The sequence below is a fragment of the Saccopteryx leptura genome, chromosome 2, assembly GCF_036850995.1.
Source record: "Saccopteryx leptura isolate mSacLep1 chromosome 2, mSacLep1_pri_phased_curated, whole genome shotgun sequence".
NCBI classification, from domain to species: Eukaryota; Metazoa; Chordata; class Mammalia; order Chiroptera; family Emballonuridae; genus Saccopteryx; species Saccopteryx leptura.
The window spans coordinates 184,728,616-184,747,927 of record NC_089504.1 but is presented as its reverse complement, the minus strand read 5'-3'; the positions used below and the strand labels follow the sequence as shown (position 1 = coordinate 184,747,927).

At 37.7% G+C, this 19,312-nt stretch overlaps 1 long non-coding RNA gene across 1 annotated transcript in view; it reads left to right on the top strand.

The window, feature by feature from the left end:
- Window positions 1-1,320: 1,320 nt before the first annotated feature.
- The window catches only part of LOC136395272 (uncharacterized), a 273,153-nt gene continuing 255,161 nt past the window's right edge, over window positions 1,321-19,312 (top strand). Inside the window, exons 1-2 of the long non-coding RNA XR_010749302.1 lie at window positions 1,321-1,405; window positions 1,540-1,629. This is a non-coding gene — a long non-coding RNA (uncharacterized lncRNA). The remainder of the gene's footprint in view (window positions 1,406-1,539; window positions 1,630-19,312) is intronic.

The window sequence follows — 19,312 nt, the reverse complement described above, 5'->3', positions numbered from 1 at the left end:
GGATAGCTCTAGCTTCCTTGTCTCTCAAGGTATTGTCTTTCCCTGGAATGAGTTCCACAGAAGGGTGTCTAGTTGGACATGAAAAGGGCTTCTTCTCCAGCCCTGGGCACCCTTGCTCTGCACCAGTGGTAGTCAACCTGGTCCCTACTGCACACTAGTGGGCGGTCCAGCTTTCATGGTGAGCGGTAGCGAAGCAACCAAAGTATAAATAAAAAGATAGATTTAACTATAGTAAGTTGTTTTATAAAGATTTATTCTGCCAAACTTAGCGAAAATCTGACATAAAGTACTTGATAAGTAATTATTATTATAGGCTTTAACTTGCTGTAACTCTGCTATATAAATTTTATAAAGTAAAGTTACTTCCCTACTTTATAAATCACCATTACTGTGGAACCGGTGGGTGGTTAGAAAATTTTACTACTAACGGAGATACAAAAGTGGGCGGTAGGTATAAAAAGGTTGACTACCCCTGCTCTGGATGAACAGAAAAGGCAAGAGAATAGTATGGGGCTCCCTCGACCTCCCCTGAACGTTCCTTCCTATGCACATTAGGTAATTAAGGTTTTACTCATCCCTTCATCTGAGCGGACAGCGAACAGCCCAAAAGCATGGCACCCCGGAAGCCAACAGGGAAGGAGACACTTCAACAGACCTAAAATTATGGTGGTCTCCTCCTGAGGCTAGAGTCTCAGAGTTGCAGGATTAAGAGAAAGTATTGAAATCAGGGAGAAGTCCCTGTACTAGTCCCACCCACTGACTCCCATCAGGGCCAGGCATTGTTTTCTCTGAGCGTCAGCCTAAGGAAGGCGACAGGGGTCTTAGCTCCTCATCCCCCAGACCTCGGGTAGGTAGTGCGTCCTGGCTGTGGGCCCGTTCCCACCACGGAGGTCTCTGAGCACACTGTTCATTCAGGATGAGAATGTGAAGCTGGATCATACTGACAGACACCCTGAGCGCCAGCAGCACATGGCCTTTCAACAGAGGCGGATTTAAGGCGGGTGCACCATGTGCGCCCCTGGGACCTGATTTCTGTAGGGCCCCGCAAAGCCCCAACTTTATACCTTTTTTCTAATGACACCAAGTTTGGTTTCACTGACTTTATATGGTTTTTGGCAAGGCCACTGAGTTCAGTCAAGGGCGATAGAGAGAAGCCCACTGTCCTAGCTTTTGTGACTCAGGTGCCCTGCAGATTGCCTGCCCAGCCCTCAGTCATGGCTGCTCCCCATGGCAGAGTCCCTGGTGGGCTCCAGTGAGGGAGTGGGGGTGGAGGGGGCGGGGCAGCCATGTTGAAGGGAACTCCCAGCCCACCAGGACAAAGTGCACAGCAGGTGGACCTTTGTGCTCTGGTGAAAACAACACAGGAATCTGTTCAAGTGAATGGCGGGCAGGCAGCACTTGGAAGGTAGGGAGAAACCTTTGGAGCAGCCTTTCTCCAGGAAGGCGTCCTGGGAGAGAGAGGCAGAGTGCTGAGCAGAGTTTAGAAGGGGCGTTGGGGCTGATAGCTCTGAAGTTGATTGAGTCTCTTTTCCCCCTCAGGTTCTGTTGGATGAGATTCTGCAATCCCTCCTAAGTCTAATGGAGGCACTTGTTTTTGAGACGCTCACTTGGATGGAGAACTGCTTGGAGGTCAGTGGGATGAAGCCCCCGAAAGTCAGTGTATTGGTGTCCTAGGGCTGCCATAACAAAGTACCACAGATGAGTGGCTTCAAACAACAGAATTACATTCTCTCACAGTTCCAAAGGCTAGAAGTCCAGAATCAGGGTCTCAGCGAGGTTGGTTCCTCCTGGAGGCTGTGAGGGAGCATCTGCTCCATGCGTCTCTTCTAGCTTCTGGTGGCCCCTGGTAACCTGTGGTGTCTTGTCCGCCCCCCCCCCCACCCCACCCCGCACAGTAGCTAACACATTCAAGCCAGTGCTCTGGGATTTACTTTTTTTTCATTTATCCACATCAGTCCACAGATATATTCCTTACTTTTGTTATGGTTTCATACATTGTGTGCATGTATTGTAGTTTATTCAATCTGTCCTCTATGGATGGATGTTGGATTGTTTGCAATCATTTTGCTGTTAGTCTTTTTCTTAACTGATAACCTTGAAAGGACTGTCGATGCACAGGGAGTTGCCAAAATAGTGCATAGAGCCCCTTGAATGGTACACAATCCAAATGAGGGAACTAACGTGACACTCTATTGTAAGACCAGAGAGTTTACTCAGTTCTCACCAGTTTTTACATGCACTCATTTGTGTGTATCCTATGCGATTCGATCTTTTCTTATAGAATTGTGTCCCCATCACCACCACCGCCATCATGATATAGGATACTCCCTCCCCAAGAGAAATTCCCTCGTGCTACCACTTTATAGCTGTATCTCCTCTCCCCCTTGTCTCTATTCCTGGGCAGCCGCCAGTCTCTTCTGTCTCGATAATTTTGTCATTTTGAGGAAGTTACATATATGAAATCATCTAGCACAGTGGTCCCCAACCCCGGGCCATGGACTGGTACCGGTCTGTGGACCATTTGGTACCGGTCCACAGAGAAAGAATAAATAACTTACATTATTTCCGTTTTATTTATATTTAAGTCTGAAGGATGTTTTTTTTTTTTAAAAAATGACCAGATTCCCTCTGTTACATCCATCTAAGACTCACTCTTGATGCTTGTCTCAGTCACGTGATACATTTATCCGTCCCACCCTAAAGGCTGGTACGTGAAAATATTTTTCTGACATTAAGCTGGTTCGTGGCCCAAAAAAGGTTGGGACCACTGATCTAGCATGTCAACTTTTATGAGATTGGTTTCTTTCACTAAGCTTAATGGCGAGTTCTCTATCAGATTCATAGTTGGCAAATGTTTTCATCCAATTTGTAGTTTACTTTTTCTTTTTTTTAACTTAAGAGAAAATTTATTTGGAAAGTCATAGAGGTAGAAAAAGTGAGTTGTAGGAGAAATGGGCTCAGGAAACTACTTATAGAGGTGAAAGAAGGGCCCTTGGAGCTTAGAGAAAGAGGCAAGGAAAATACACCCTGGGGAGGGGTGGGGACAGCTGCGGGCGTGCCCCACAGAGAGAGCCACCTGTACTTTGTCTTTTCATTCTCTTGACAGGGTCCTTTAAAGAGCCAAAGTTCTAAATTTTGAATTGTAATTCTGGTGTTATGTTTAAGAACAGGGTCCTTAATATTGCTTCTTAAAGCAGTTTAGTTTTACATTTCACATTTAAACCTGTGATCCAGTGTGTGTGTGTATGTGTGTGTGTGTGTGCTTGTGATTTATTTTGAATTAATTTTTAATAAGGTATGAGTTTTACTTTAGATTGAGGTTCAATTTTTTGCAAATGAAAATTCAGTTGCTCTAACACTATATTTTATATATTGAATTGCCTTTATACCTTTGTGAGAATCAATTGGCCATATTTGTGCAGATCTATTTCTGGGCTCTATTCTGTTCCACTGGTCTCTGTGTCTATCTTTTCAACCATATCACATTGTCTTGATTATTTTAGCTTCAGTAAAGTATTTTTAAATATGTAAATATTTATTTATTTATAAGACTTTCTTCATTTTAGGGGAGAGAGAGAGAGAGAGAGAGAAGGGGGGAGGAGCAGGAAGCATCAACTCCCATATGTGCCTTGACCAGGCAAGCCCAGGGTTTCCAACCAGTAACTTCCGCATTCCAGGTCGACGCTTTCCACTGCGCCACCACAGGTCAGGCCTTATTTATTTTTATTAATGAAATTTATTGGATGACATTAGTTTGCAAAACTATACAGGTTTCAATGTTCAACTCAAACACCATCTGCACACCGCATGGTGCCCCTCTGCCCCTAGCAAGGTCTCTATCTGTCCCCATTTGCCTCCTTTGCCCACCTCCACCTAGCCCCCACCTTTTCCTTTGGCTGTTGCCACACTGTTGTCTGTTTGTTATGTATACACATTTTTTTTTGGCTCATTCCTTCACCTTCTTACATACAGTCCCCTCACTCCCACCCCCTCTGACAGTTGTCAGTCTGTCACATGTGTTCATGCCTCTGTTTCTATCTTGCTCATCAGTTTATTTCCTTTGTCAGGTTTCACATATAAGTGAGATCATATGATATTTGTCTTTCTCTGACTGGCTTATTTCACTTAGTATAGTACTCTCCAGGTCCCACCATGCTGTTGTAAAAGGTAAGATTTCTTTCATTTTTATAGATGTGTAGTATTCCAGTGTGTAAATAGCTTTGGTAAGGTCTTAAAATTGTGTAGTATAATTCTTTCTTCTTTTTACCTAGCATATAAATTTAGAATCAGCTTCTCTAGATCTGTGAATCATCCTGCTGGGAATTTTATGGAGTTGCATTAAATCTATAGATTCATTTTGGAAGACTTGAAATCTTTATTATGTTAAGTCTTCTAATCCATAATCCTGTTACGTCTCTTTATTGATTAGATTTCTTTGATTTTGTTCATCAGTATTTTGTAGTTTACAGCATTCAGATATTGTATATATCTAAGTATTTCATTTTCTGGAGATAATATAAATGCAATTATTTAGAAGTTTTTGGATTTCAGTTATTCATTGCTAGGGTATAGAAATTTATTTGAGTTTTCATGTTGACCTTGTATTGCATCTAGGACTTTTGAGTGGGGGTGGATTCCTTGGAATTTTCTATATAGAAATTATCTTTAATTAAAAAAATATATATTAGATTTTATTTATTGATTTGAGAGAAGAGGGGGAGCAGGAAGCATCAACTCATAGTTGCTTTTCATCTGTGCTTTGACTGGACAAGCCCAGAGTTTTGAACTGGCGACCTCAGCATTCGAGGTCAACACTTTATTCACTGCGTCACCACAGGTCAGACAATGTGTAAATTATTTTGTTTGCAAATAGGGACCATTTCATTTCCCCCTTTTTTTTCTTTCTTTGACAGATACAGAGAGAGAGTCAGAGAGAGGGATAGATAGGAACAGATAGGGAGAGAGATGAGAAACATCAATATTTGTTGCAGCACTTGAGTTGTTCATTGATTGCTTTCTCATATGTGCCTTGACTGGGGGGCTACAGCAGACTGAGTGACACCTTGCTCAATCAGACCAGCGACCTTGGGCCCAAGCTGGTGAATTTGCTCAAACCAGATGAACCTGTGCTCAAGCTGGCGACATCGGGGTCTCAAACCTGGGTTCTCTGAGTCCCAGTCCGATGCTCTATCCACTGCACCACCACCTGGTCAGGCACATTTTCTCCTTTCAATCTTAAATCTTTTGTTCATTTTCATGCCTTATTGTACTGGCTAGGACTTTCAGTTTGATGTTAAATAGGGGTAAAGATAGATATCTTTGCCTCATTCCCAGTCTTGGGGGAAGTCATTCAGTCTTACACCACTAAGTATGATGTCTGCTATAGGCTTTCTGTAGGAGCCATTTATCAGGTTAGGAAGTTTGCTTCTATTCCTAGTTTGCTGAGAATTTTGAATATGAATAGATGTTGCATTCTGTAAAGTGCTTTCTGCATCAATTGATATGATCATGTTGATTTTTTTCTTTAGACAATTAATATGGCTTATTACATTAATTTTCAAGTATGGAAGCCATCTTTCATTCTTAAGATAAACTCCACTTGGTTTTTTTGCTAATATTATGTTGACAATTTTTGTGTCTATGTTCATGAGAAATACTGACTTACAGTTTTCTTTGTCTGATTTGAGTATAAGGTTAATATTGGGCTCATAAAATGAGTTAGGAAGTGAGTGTTTTCTATCTCATAGAAGGGACTGAGTGAAATGAATGGTTACTTGTTCCTCAAGTGTTTGGTAGAATTCACTATTAATGCTGTGGACCTGGAAGTTTGTTTTTTTGTGTGTGTGTTTGTTTGTTTATTTGTTTTAGAAAGGTTTTCTTTTTATCTATATGTTCAATCTATAAAAGTGTTATATGGCTATTCAGACTATCTGATTTATCCTAGGTGAGTTTTAGTTTTTGGAAAATGAATCATTTCCATTTTATCTAAATTTCTGAGTTTATGTGAGTTAGAGTTGTTTGCAGTATTTCTTTATTGTGTTTTTAATGTCTGTATAAATCTTTTTATTCTTATTTTATTTTTTAATTTTAATTTTGTTTTATTCCATTTTTATTTTATTATTTTATTTTTAATTTTATTTACTTTATTATCTTATCTAATCTCATCTTATTTTATAAGTGAGAGGCAGGGAGGCAGAGAGACAGACTCCTGCATGTGCCCTGACCAAGATCCACCCAACAAGCCTACTAAGGGGGTGATGCTTTGCCCATCTGGGGCTGCTATTCCATTGCTTGGCAACTGAGCTATTTTAGTGCTTGAGGTGAGGCCATGGAGCCATGCTCAGTGAGGTGAGGCCATGGAGCCATGCTCAGTGTGGGGGGCCAACTTTACTTGAACCATTTCAGCCATGGCTGTGAAGGGGGGGAGAGAGAAAGAGAGGGGGAGAGAGAGAAGGGGAAGGGGTAGAGAAGTAGATGGTCACTTCTCCTGTGTGCCCTGACTGAAACTTGAACCCAGGATTTCCACACACTGGGCAGATGCTGTACCGCTGAGCAAACCAGCCAGGGTCTCTTATGTTTTATTTTTTATTCTTTGTCAGTCTTGCTAGGAGTTTACTAATTGTATTAATCTTTTAAAAGAATGAACTAGAGTACCTGCATATGATAGACATCTACAGGACATTTCATCCCAAAGTGTCTGAGTGTACAGTTTTCTCCAGTGTACATGAATCATTCTCAAGAATTGACCGTATGTTGGGCCACAAAAATAACATCAGCAAATTCAGAAAAATCGAAGTTGTACCAAGCATATTTTCTGATCATAAAGCCTTGAAACTAGAATTCAACTGCAAAAAAGAACCCCCCCCCACCACAAAAATGTGGAAACTAAACAACATACTTTTAAAAAATGAATGGGTCAAAGAAGAAATAAGCGCAGAGATCAAAAGGTATCTACAGACAAATGAAAATGAAAATACGACATATTAGAACCTATGGGATGCAGCAAAAGCAGTGATAAGAGGGAAGTTCATATCACTTCAGGCATATATAAATAAATAAGAGAGAGCCCAAGTGAACCACTTCACTTCATACCTTAAGGAACTAGAAAAAAAAGAACAAAGACAACCCAAAACTAACTGAAGAAAGGAGATAATAAAAATCAGAGCAGAAATAAATGAAATAGAGAACAGAAAAACTATAGAAAAAATTAATAGAACAGGGAGCTAGTTCTTTGAAAAGATCAACAAAATTGACAAACCCTTGGCAAGACTTACCAAGGAAAAAAGAGAAAGAACTTATATAAATAAAATACAAAATGAAAGAGGAGAAATTACCACGGATATCATAGATATACAAAGAATTATTGTAGAATACTATGAAAAACTTAATGTCACTAAATTCAACAATCTAGAAGAAATGGATAAATTCATAGAACAATACAAGCTTCCTAGACTGAGTCAAGAAGAAACAGAAAGCCTAAACAGACCAATTAGGAGGGAAGAAATAGAAAAAACTATTAAAAACCTCCCCAAAAATAAAAGTCCAGGCCCAGACGGTTGTACTAGTGAATTCTATCAAACATTCAAAGAAGACTTGGTTCCTATTCTACTCAAAGCCTTCCAAAAAATTGAAGAAGAAGCAATATTTCCAAACACATTTTATGAGGCCAACATAACCCTCATACTGAAACCGGGCAAGGACAGCACAAAAAAAGAAAACTACAGACCAATATCTCTAATGAATACAGATGCTAAAATACTAAACAAAATACTAGCAAATCGAATACAACAACACATTAAAAAAAATAATACATCATGATCAAGTGGGATTCATCCCAGAATCTCAAGGATGGCTCAACATACGCAAAACGGTTAACGTAATACACCATATCAACAAAACAAAGAACAAAAACCACATGATCTTATCAATAGATGCAGAAAAGGCATTTGATAAAATACAACACAATTTTATGTTTAAGACTCTCAACAAAATGGGTATAGAAGGAAAATATCTCAACATGTAAAGACCATATATGATAAACCATCAGCTAACATCATATTAAATGGCACTAAACTGAAGGCTTTCCCCCTTAAATCAGGAACAAGACAAGGTTGTTCACTCTCTCCACTCTTATTTAATATGGTGCTAGAGGTTCTAGCCAGAGAAATCAGACAAGATAAAGAAATAAAAGGCATCCATATCGGAAAAGAAGAAGTAAAGGTATCACTTTTTGCAGATGATATGATCCTATACATTGAAAATCCCAAAGAATCTATAAAAAGACTTCTAGAAACAATAAACCAATACAGTAAGGTCACAGGATACAAAATTAACATACAAAAGTCCATAGCTTTTCTATATGCCAACAATGAAATATTTGAGAACGAACTCAAAAAAATAATCCCCTTCACAATTGCAACAACAACAACAAAAATACCTAGGAATAAACATAACAAAGAATGTAAAGGACCTATATAATGAAAACTACAAAGCATTGTAAAGGGAAATCGAAAAAGATACAATGAGATGGAAAAATATTACTTGTTCTTGGATAGGAAGAATAAATATACTCAAGATGGCCATATTACCCAAAGCAATATACAAATTTAATGCAATTCCTATCAATATTCCAATGACATTTTTTAAAGAAATGGAACAAAAAATTATCAGAATTATATGGAACTATAAAAAGCTCCAAATAGCCAAAGCAATCCTAAAGAAAAAGAATGAAGCTGGGGGCATTACAATACCTGACTTCAAACTATATTATAGGACCATGACAATTAAAACAGCATGGTATTGGCAGAAAAATAGACACTCAGACCAATGGAACAGAATAGAAAGTCCAGAAGTAAAACCACATATATATGGTCAAATAATTTTTGATAAAGGGGCCAACAACGCACAATGGAGAAAAGAAAGCCTCTTCAACAAATGGTGCTGGGAAAACGGGAAAGCCACATGCAAAAGAATGAAACTCGACTACAGTTTGTCCCCCTGTACTAAAATTAACTCAAAATGGACCAAAGACCTAAATATAAGACCTGAAACAATAAAGTACATAGAAGAAGACATAGGTTCTAAACTCATGGACCTTGGTTTTAAAGAGCGTTTTATGAATTTGACTCCAAAAGCAAGGGAAGTGAAGGCAAAAATAAATGAATGGGACTACATCAGACTAAGAAGTTTTTGCTCAGCAAGAGAAACTGACAACAAAACAAACAGACAGCCAACTAAATGGGAAATGATATTTTCAAACAACAGCTCAGATAAGGGCCTAATATCCAAAATATACAAAGAACTCATAAAACTCAACAACAAACAAACAAACAATCCAATAAAAAAATGGGAAGAGGACATGAACAGACACTTCTCCCAGGAAAAATACAAATGGCCAACAGATATATGAAAAGATGCTCATCTTCATTAGTTATTAGAGAAATGCAAATCAAAACTGCCATGAGATACCACCTCACACCTGTTAGATTAGCTATTATTAACAAGACAGTTAATAGCAAATGTTGGAGAGGCTGTGGAGAAAAAGGAACCCTCATACACTGTTGGTGGGAATGTAAAGTAGTACAACCATTATGGAAGAAAGTATGGTGGTTCCTCAAAAAACTGAAAATAGAACTACCTTATGACCTAGCAATCCCTCTACTGGGTATATACCCCCAAAACTCAGAAACATTGATACGGAAAGACACATGCAGCCCCATGTTCATTGCAGCATTGTTCACAGTGGCCAAGACATGGAAACAACCAAAAAGCCCTTCAATAGAAGACTGGATAAAGAAGATGTGGCACATATACACTATGGAATACTACTCAGCCATAAGAAATGATGACATCGGATCATTTACAACAAAATGGTGGGATCTTGATAATATTATACGGAGTGAAATAAGTAAATCAGAAAAAAACTAGAACTGCATTATTTCATACGTAGGTGGGACATAAAAACGAGACTAAGAGACATTGACAAGAGTGTGGTGGTAACGGGGGGGGGGAGAGGGGAAGGTAGGGGGAGGGGCACAAAGAAAACTAGATAGAAGGTGACAGAGGACAATCTGACTTTGGGTGATGGGTATGCAACATAATTGAATGACAAGATAACCTGGACATGTTTTCTTTGAACATATGTACTCTGATTTATTGATGTCACCCTAGTAAAATTAATAAAAAAAATTAAAAGAACCAACTTTTTGTTTGTTTTCTCTTTATATTCTGTACATTTTTGTTTTCAATGCCATTGGTTTTTGCTATTTTCTTCGTTCTGCTTGCTTTGAATTTATTTGATTTTTTCTAGTTTTTTTTTTTTAGTGGAAATTTAAGAAGACTGCCCTGAGACCTTTCTTTTTTTCTAATATATTTAGTGCTATAAATTTCCCTTAAGACATTACTTTAGCTGAATCTCGTACATATTGATATGTTCAATTTCCATTATTCAGTTCAAAATATAATTTATCTTGAATTTCTTCTTTTGTCAGTGAAATATTTAGAATTCTGTTGTTTAATTTCCAGATTATTTTCTAGTTATATTTCAGTTATTGGTTTCTAATCTAAATTTATTATGGCCAGAAACATACTTTATATGATTTTAATATTTAAATTTTGTTGTTTCCTTTTTATGAGGCAAGATATGGCCTATTTGCTTTTGTTGTAGGCACTGTGCTAAAATGGCAGTTGGCAGTGTTGTTCAGATATGTTGTATCTGCTGATTTTCTGTTTACTAATTAAAGTAATCAAGGAGAGAGGAATGTTGAAATTTCCAATTATCTTGAGGATTTGCCTATTTTACCTTTCAGTTCTGTCAGCTTCTGCTTCATATATTTTGAAGCTTTGTTGTTCAGTGCATACACATTCAAATTTTTATAACTTCTTGGTAAACTCTTCTTTTTATCACTATGAAATATCCTTTTTTTTCCTCTGGTCATTGTCTTTGCTCTGAAGTCTCCTTTCTCTGTTATTAGTATAGCCATAGCCACCATTGCTTTTTTATTTTTATTGGTGTTTGTGTGATATATCTTTATACATCTTTTCACTTAAACAAAACATTTTATTGACTGATTTTATAGGGAGAGAAGAAAGTGAGATTGATGGGGAGTGAGAAGTTTCAATTCGTAGTTGCTTCACTTCAGTTACTCATTGCTTGTTGTATGTGCCTTGACCGGGCAGGCCCAGGGTTTTGAACAAGCGACCTCAGTATTTCAGGTCAAGCTTTATCCATTGTCCTACCACAAGCCAGGTTCCAGCCTTTCATTTTTAATGTACCAATATTATTATATTTGAGGTGAGTTTCTTGTAGATAGCATACAGTTGGTCATTTAAAAAATCAATTTAGTAGACTCATTGAAAAAAATACTTTGTGACAATTTGTCTTTTAATTGGAATGTTTAGATTATTGACATGGTTAGGTTTACCACTTTCTTACTTGTTTCTGTTCATTCCCTTTCATTTTTGTTCTCAGTTTTCTCTTATTACCTCCTTTAGGTTATTTCCACATTTTAATGTTATGCTTTAGCTTATCTATTGCGGTTTTGAAAATATCTCTTTGTATAATTTTTATAGCATTTACTCTAGGGATTATAATACCATAGCCTACTTAGAATCAATATTTTACTATTCCAAATGGAATGTAGAACCATTATCATCATATAGAGTTCTTTATCCTCTACCCTCTTTGTCACAGCTCTTACATATTATAAACCCCACCAGACAATTGTATATTTGCTTCGAGCCATCCAACATATATTCCAGATCTCAATAAAAGACTAGTCTGCTATATTTACTAAGATATTTACCATTTCTGTTCATTCTTTATGTTCTCAGTTGCCTTTTGTAATCATTTCTCTTCCTTTAACAGTTCTTTTAGAGCAAGTTTGCTGGCAATGAATTCTCTTAGTTTTTCTTCTCCTGATAGTGCCTTTATTTTTGAAGATCCCCACCACTGGACACAAATTCTGGGTAATATTTCAGCACTTTAATAAAAATATCAGTACACTTCTTTCTCTCTGATCAGAAATAGATATTCCAATCATTGTTTTCTATAGGTAATGCTTCATTTCCTCTGGTTTATTTCAATATTTTTGTTCTTTTTTATTAGCTTTCAGAAATTTCAGTATGATGTGTCAGCATGTGGATTTTGTAGAATTTATCTGTTTGGAATTCACTAAGCTTCTTGAATCTCTAAAGTTATGACTTTTAGCAAATTTGAGAAATTTTCAACCATCATCTATTCAAATTTTTTCTAGTATTGAAGTTTCTGATTTCCCTCTGGAATGCCAATGACACAAATAGTGGTCAGGTCCCTGAGGTTCTGTTTATTTTCAATTTTTTCTTCTCTGTTGTTCAAACTGGATAAGTTTAGTTTGTCTCTCTTTAAGTTCACTGACTCTTTTCTGTGATGCTGCCATTTTTCTACTGAGCCTACCCAGTGAATTTTTTATTTGTTATTGACTTTTCAGTTCTCTAATTTTAATTTATTTCTTCTTCATATCTTCTTTCTTGAAGAGACTTTGGGTTTTTTCTTTAGCATTTATTTCAAGTGTGTTCATGAATGCTTTCTGGAGGTTGGGGTCTTTGTATAATAGCTAAAATCTTTATGAGATACTGCTGACATTTCTGTTATATCAGTATTGGCACGTGTTGATTGTGTTTTCCCATGTGAGTTGAGATTTTCCTGGTTCTTCAAATGTAATTTTGTATTATATCCTGGACATCATGAATGTGACCTGAGTTTTATATAAATACTACAGATATGTTTATATTTTTATTTTAGCAGGTGATTTACCAGGTTTAGTTCAATCCACATTGTCCAGTGGACAAATATTTAAAAAAAATTTTTTTCCATTACAGTTGACGTACAATATTATATTAGTTTCAGGTGATTAGACATCTTACAAATTGATCACCCCAATTAATCTATCATCCAGGTGACACCATACATAGCTGGAATATTATTGACTATGTTCCCTATGCTGCACCTCACATCCCATGACTATTCCGTAACTACCAACTGGTACCACTTATTCCCTTCACCTTTTCTGCCCATCCTTTCACCCACTTCCAACTGGCAATCATTAGAATGTTCTCTTTATCTATGAATCTGTTTCTGTTTTGCTAGTTTATTTTTTCCTTATATTGTACATATAAGTGAAATCATATGACATTTTTCTTTCTCAGTCTGACTTATTTCACTCAGATGGATGGCTGGCAGATGAGAGGGGTGTTGGGAAGATGGGTGAAAGAGGTGAAGGAATTAAGGTGTACAAATTGGTGGTTACAAAATAGTCATGGGGATATAAAGGACAGCATATGGAACATTGTTGATAATGTAATAACTATGCATGGTGCCAGGAGTGTACCGAAAATATAATACTAGGGAACACTTTGTAAACTATCTGATTGTCTAACTTCTAGGCTGTATACCTGAAACAAATACAAAATAATAATGTAAATTATAACTGAAAATTAAAAAGAATAAAGCCTATTTGGTATAAGTATGGCTACCCCATTTTTTTTAATTTCTATTTTCATGAAATATATATTTTTTATCTTTTTACTATTAGTCTGTGTGTGTCTTTTGATCTTAAGTGAGTCTTCTGTAGACAGCATATGCAAGGGTCTTGTTTTATTATCTATTCAGCCACCATATATTTTTTGATTGTAGGACTGAATCCATTTGCATTTAAAGTAATTGTTAATAGGTGTGAATTTATTGCCATTGGTTTGGTGGTGATGGACTCTTTTAGCTTTTTCTTGCCTGGGAAGCTTTTTATCTGTCCTTCAATTCTAAATGATAGCTTTATTGGGTAGTCTTGGTTGTATACCATTGCTTTTGATCACTTTGAATATTTCTTTCCACTCCCTTTTGACCTGCTCTTACCCCACCAGCCCCAGTGCTATAGATAAATAAGGTGTCGCGTTAGAGATAGGACCAGGCAGAATTGGGATTCCTTAACCTTTGATGACCTTTCGGGGTCCCTCCAGTCCCAAGGGACCGAGTCTGACTGTCTTTTCTTTTTCTTTTTCTTAAGTGAGAGGAAGGGGGAATAGATATAGACTCCTGCATGTACTCCAATCAGGATTCACCCAGCTACCCCAGCCTAGGGCTGATGCTCGGACCAATTGAGGCACTGGCTGTGACAGGGGAGAGAAAGAGAAGATGAGAGAGTGAGGGAAAGAGAAGTAGATGGTTGCTTCTCATGTGTGTACTGACCAGGAATCGAACCCAGGACTTCCACATGCCGGGCCTATGCTCTACCACTGAGCCAACTGGCCAGGGTCTATTTATTTATTTTTAAAATATTTTATTAATTTTAGAGAGAGAAGAGAGAGAGAAGGGGAGGAGCAGGAAGCATCAACTTATAATAGTTGCTTCTCATATGTGCCTTGACCAGCAAGCCTGGGGTTTTGAACCAGTGACTTCAGCATTTCAGGTCAATGACCCATCCACTGCGCCACCACAGGCCAGGCACTTATTACCATTTTAAAGAAAATCGTAGTGAGAGAGTCTGTTTTCTTATCATAACTTATGTTTTCAGATATTTTAGGGCTGAGGTCTCCTACTGTCAATAAGCTATGAATGAAATTCCTTGTAGTGTTAAAATGTAATTGTTTAAAAAATTGCAGTTATTATCTGTAAAATTAATTTTCCCCTTAATTTTTTCTTAATTTTATAAAATTAAGAAATAATCTTGGCATACAAAAGTATGACAGTACAATAAAAAACAACTCTGTGGTTCCAAAACCCTGATAAAGTACATATTAACATTTTGCCATATTTGCTTGTCTTTTTCTTTTTTTTTTTTTTAATTATAATTTTATTTTTTTAATGGGGCGACATCAATAAATCAGGTTACATATATTCAAAGATCAACAAGTCCAGGTTATCTTGTCTTTCAATTATGTTGCATACCCATCACCCAAAGTCAGATTGTCCTCTGTCACCTTCTATCTAGTTTTCTTTGTGCCCCTCCCCCTCCCCCTTTACCTCTCCCTTTCCCCCCTCCCCCTGTAACCACCACACTCTTATCAATGTCTCTTAGTTTCACTTTTATGTCCGTCTTTTTCTTTTTAAAGAAATAAAATGCTGCCTGACCTGTGGTGGCGCAGTGGATAAAGCGTCTACCCGGAATCCTGAGGTCTCCGGTTTAAGGCCCAAGGCTTGCCTGGTCGAGGCACTACAAGTTGATTCTTCCTGTTCCTCCCCTCCTACAACTCCCACCCTTCCTCTCTCTCTCCTCTCTAAAATCAACTAATAAAATATTAAAAAAAAAAAAAAGAAATAAAATGCCACAGCTACAGTTAGAGATTGCTCCCAATTCTTCTTGCTTTCACTCTTCCAAGTTTGGGGTGTAGCCTTCCCATCTCTCCTTTTTATTTCCTTATCTTTTGAAGGAGACAAGTAGTTATCATTTGATGAGAGTTAGCGTTAATGTCAAGGGCTCTGAGGACTTAAACTAGAAGGTAACATGATTAAATATCACAGTGATGGACTTTTTCATCAGATACACGCTCTCCCTTGGCCAGTTTTTAGCAGAGTGATAAGGAAATGCAGAAACCTAAAATGAAATCTACTTAGACACAGACACCAAACTATGGGGTTCATGGAACTCTCACAACAGGCAGTATTGCTTCCATGAACTGTTTTGGCTCTTTCTAGTAGGTCCTATATTTTGGACTGAGAAGTCTAGCTATGGGAAAGACAATTTATTTTTCTCCTCCACCTTATCCTATACTCCTAGGTAACCTCCAGCATTTCATTTTCTTGAGTACTGAAGATGTGCCCAAATGTGGAAATATTATCCTTATATGTAATAATATAATTTAATCCCTGAAAGAACTCTTCAAGGTAAATAAATTATCCCCCATTTTTCAGGTAACTGAGGCTTAACCAGGTGAGACAGTTTGCACTGAGTTACACCATCTCAGCCTGCATTACAACACTGGCAGTCTAACTTCCAAGCCCACAAACTTAACCACCGAACACACTGCATTTCAGTTATTATATTGCTTATTTCTGTTCCTGTCAAGAACAAAATGGAAGCAACCAGAGTGATAGTCAATGCTGAGGCAATGTGTCTGTCCAAACAGAAAAGACAGATTTTACTAGTTTAGCTACCCACTGCACTTTCTCTAAATACAACCCTGAAATAACCAACTTCCATCATCTTTGAGGATGAGTTTGTAGAATTTTTCAGAGAAATATCAGCACATCTCTTTTTCTTTTTTACAGCCATTTTACAGACCAACCTTTTGAGACAGATTCTGTTTGTTTAATTTTTTAAATTGATTTTAGAGAGAAAGTGAAAGAGAAAGAGAAAGAGGAGAGAGAGAGAGACTGATTTGTTATTCCATTTATTTATGCATTCATTGGCTGATTCCCATATGTGCCCTAATCGGGGATTAGGGCACATAACCTTGTGCATCTGAACAATGCTCTAACCAACAGAGCTGCCCAGCCAGGGCCACTGTTTGTTTAAATGTGAGAGAATGCCCTTTCTAAATTATTTGGAGGAGAACAATTCAGTTATCATTTTGAAAATCTTATTTCTTGGTGAACCATGTCAACCCAATAAATTTAAAAATAAATAAATTTTAACAAAAGGAAATCTTCTGATTCTTTCTGTTTATTGGCTCTACCCAATGTTGACAGAAGAGAACAGAAGTTGGCAAAAGTAGGTCCTGGCTGGTTGACTCAGTGGTAGAGTGTTGGCTAGCATGTGGATGTCTCAGGTTGACTCCTGGTCAGGGCACACAGGGGAAGCAATCATCTGCTACTCCACCCCTCCCCCTCCTCATTTTCTATTTCTCTTCCCTTCCCACAGCCATGGCTCAATTGGTTAGAGGACATTGCTCCCGGGTGCTGCAGATGGCTTGTGGAGCCTCTACCTCGGGCACTAAAAAAAGCTCAGTTGCAAGTATGGCTCCAGATGAGCAGAGCATCGGCCCCAGACGAGGGTTACTGGGTGGATCCTGGCTGGGGGGCAGGTGAGAGTCTGTCTCTCTATCTTCCCTCCTCACAACTTGGAAAAGAAGAAGAAGAAGAAAAAAAGAAGTTGGCAGAAATACGATGAGAGGGACCTTTCCAGCAGAAAATACATACATACCCACAGAAATAAATAAATAATGGGGCTATACCAGGATACCAGTTAGGATGATATGGGCTGACTTAGCTGGCTTCAGCAATAAAGAAAATAGATTAATTCACATAAAAAGGAGTCCTAATTAGTGTGGCTTCAGAGTTGGTTAACTCAGGGACCCATGCCGGTTCCTTGCTTTATTATGCTTTGCTATCTTTAGCCCCTCAGTTTTGTCCATAAAATGGCTACATAATTCCCAGGTACCACATTCAGGCAAGACAAGGCCCAGTAGAAGAAGAAACTGTCTTTTTTGTGAGTCTCTCTTTCTCTCTCTTCCTTTTTTTTGAAAATTACTTTTCAATTTAATGCCATATTATCTTAGCTCAGGCTGATATAGAAAAATACCATAAATCAGGTGGCTGAACAACAGAAACCTATTTCTCAGGGTCCTGGAGGCTGGAAGTCTGAAATCACAGTGACAGCATTGTTAAGTTCTAGTGAAGGCCCTCTTCTGGGCTGCAGACTACTGACTTGCCCTTATGTCCGCATATGATCTAAAGAAAATGAGTCTGTTTCTGGGGCGAGGAAATATTTCCCAAAAGCCACCAGCAGACTTTCCCTTAGGTCTCAACTTCTCAGTGGCAGGTGTGTGAGGCCTGTTCACACTGAAAGCAATGCCTGGCAAGGGGGATTGGACCCTGCAACTGACTGAACATCAGACCTTGCTGCTGGGATTGGACCTCCTTCCCCATGAGGAGAGAATTCCTTGAACAAAGTCCTTGTTTGGTTAACAAGGAAGTGGGTAATGGATGTTGAGTATGCAACAAGGTCTAATATTTGGGGCAAGAAAGAATAATATTTGTTGGTCCTAGTCTGCCAAAGTCTTTACATGAATTCTGCTTAACCCTTATAGTAAACTAATGAGAATGAAATGAGGATATTATTATTCTTATCCTGCTCATGATGAACCCAAGGAACATAGAAGCTAATTAAGTTGTTACAGGTCTCACAAGAGTGACAGTATGATTATTCTAACTCAGGTTGGCCTGCCCTCCAAGGCCATTTTTTCCCTTTATGACATAGGTATCAAGTAATAGTTGTCTGTCAATGAGACCTTTTTCATAATTTCCCTGATAAATTATCTTAGTTTTTAGTACATTGTAAAACTTTTACCTACCATTATAAATACACAGATGTAATCACAGTATGCATGCTGTTTTATGACCTGCTTTAAAGAATACTTGCCAATTTCGTGAGTGAAAAATGTACCTTGTTTTCATTTGCTAGGGTTCATCAACCTTAAGAATCTATTCCCTACCCAGCAACCAAAGGAAGCCTTTCAAAATGTAAGTCAAAACATGTAATTCCTTTGTTCAAATTTTCTAGTGATTTCTCATCTCAGAGTAAAAATGAAAATCAAAGCCCCTAAATTGCTTTTGAGGCATAGGAACAGTAACCTCTCTGTCCCCTTCACCATTCTGATTACAATTCCTGCTACTCTCTTTTATACTCACCCACTTCAGACACACTGGCTTATTTGCTCTTATTTGAACACAACAGCACACTCCTACCTCAGGGGTTTTGCACTTGCTGTTTTCTCTGCCTAAAATGCTTTCCCCAAGGATATCTGCATGGCCAGTTCTCTCACCACCTACACATCTTTGAAAAGTTATCTTCTCAGTGAGAGCTTCAATGACAAAAGAAAAATTTTACTTCTAAGTAAATTCAGTCAAAGGGTGAGCAGTGCCTAATTTTTTCTACATTTATTATATTCAAATATCTACTCTTTGCAGATATGTAGTACATAAAAAAATCTGTATAATGATTTAAACTTTTTAATATATAATCACATTTATACAATTATTTTTCTCCTGGGTGGTTTATCCAGTAAGCAAGAAGGGCAAAGCGTTACTAAAGCCTCTCCTTTTCCATTAATTTAAGGGAAATAATTTGATGTACTGGATAATTAAAATGAGACATTTGTGCCTATAATATTTGCATATCTTTATTAACTTTTAAATATATTCCTCATTTAAAGACAAGGTTACTAGGCTATAAATCTAAATCATTAGGATTATGTGTCACTGAAACATTTATAATAGAATCCACTTATAAATTCATTCTGTGTTTGACAGTAAGTCCTTTCAAAACTGAACTTGGTTGCATACATTTATTTATTCCATCTCTACCCTGAATTCTCAATATTAAAAATGTTGAGTTGTTTA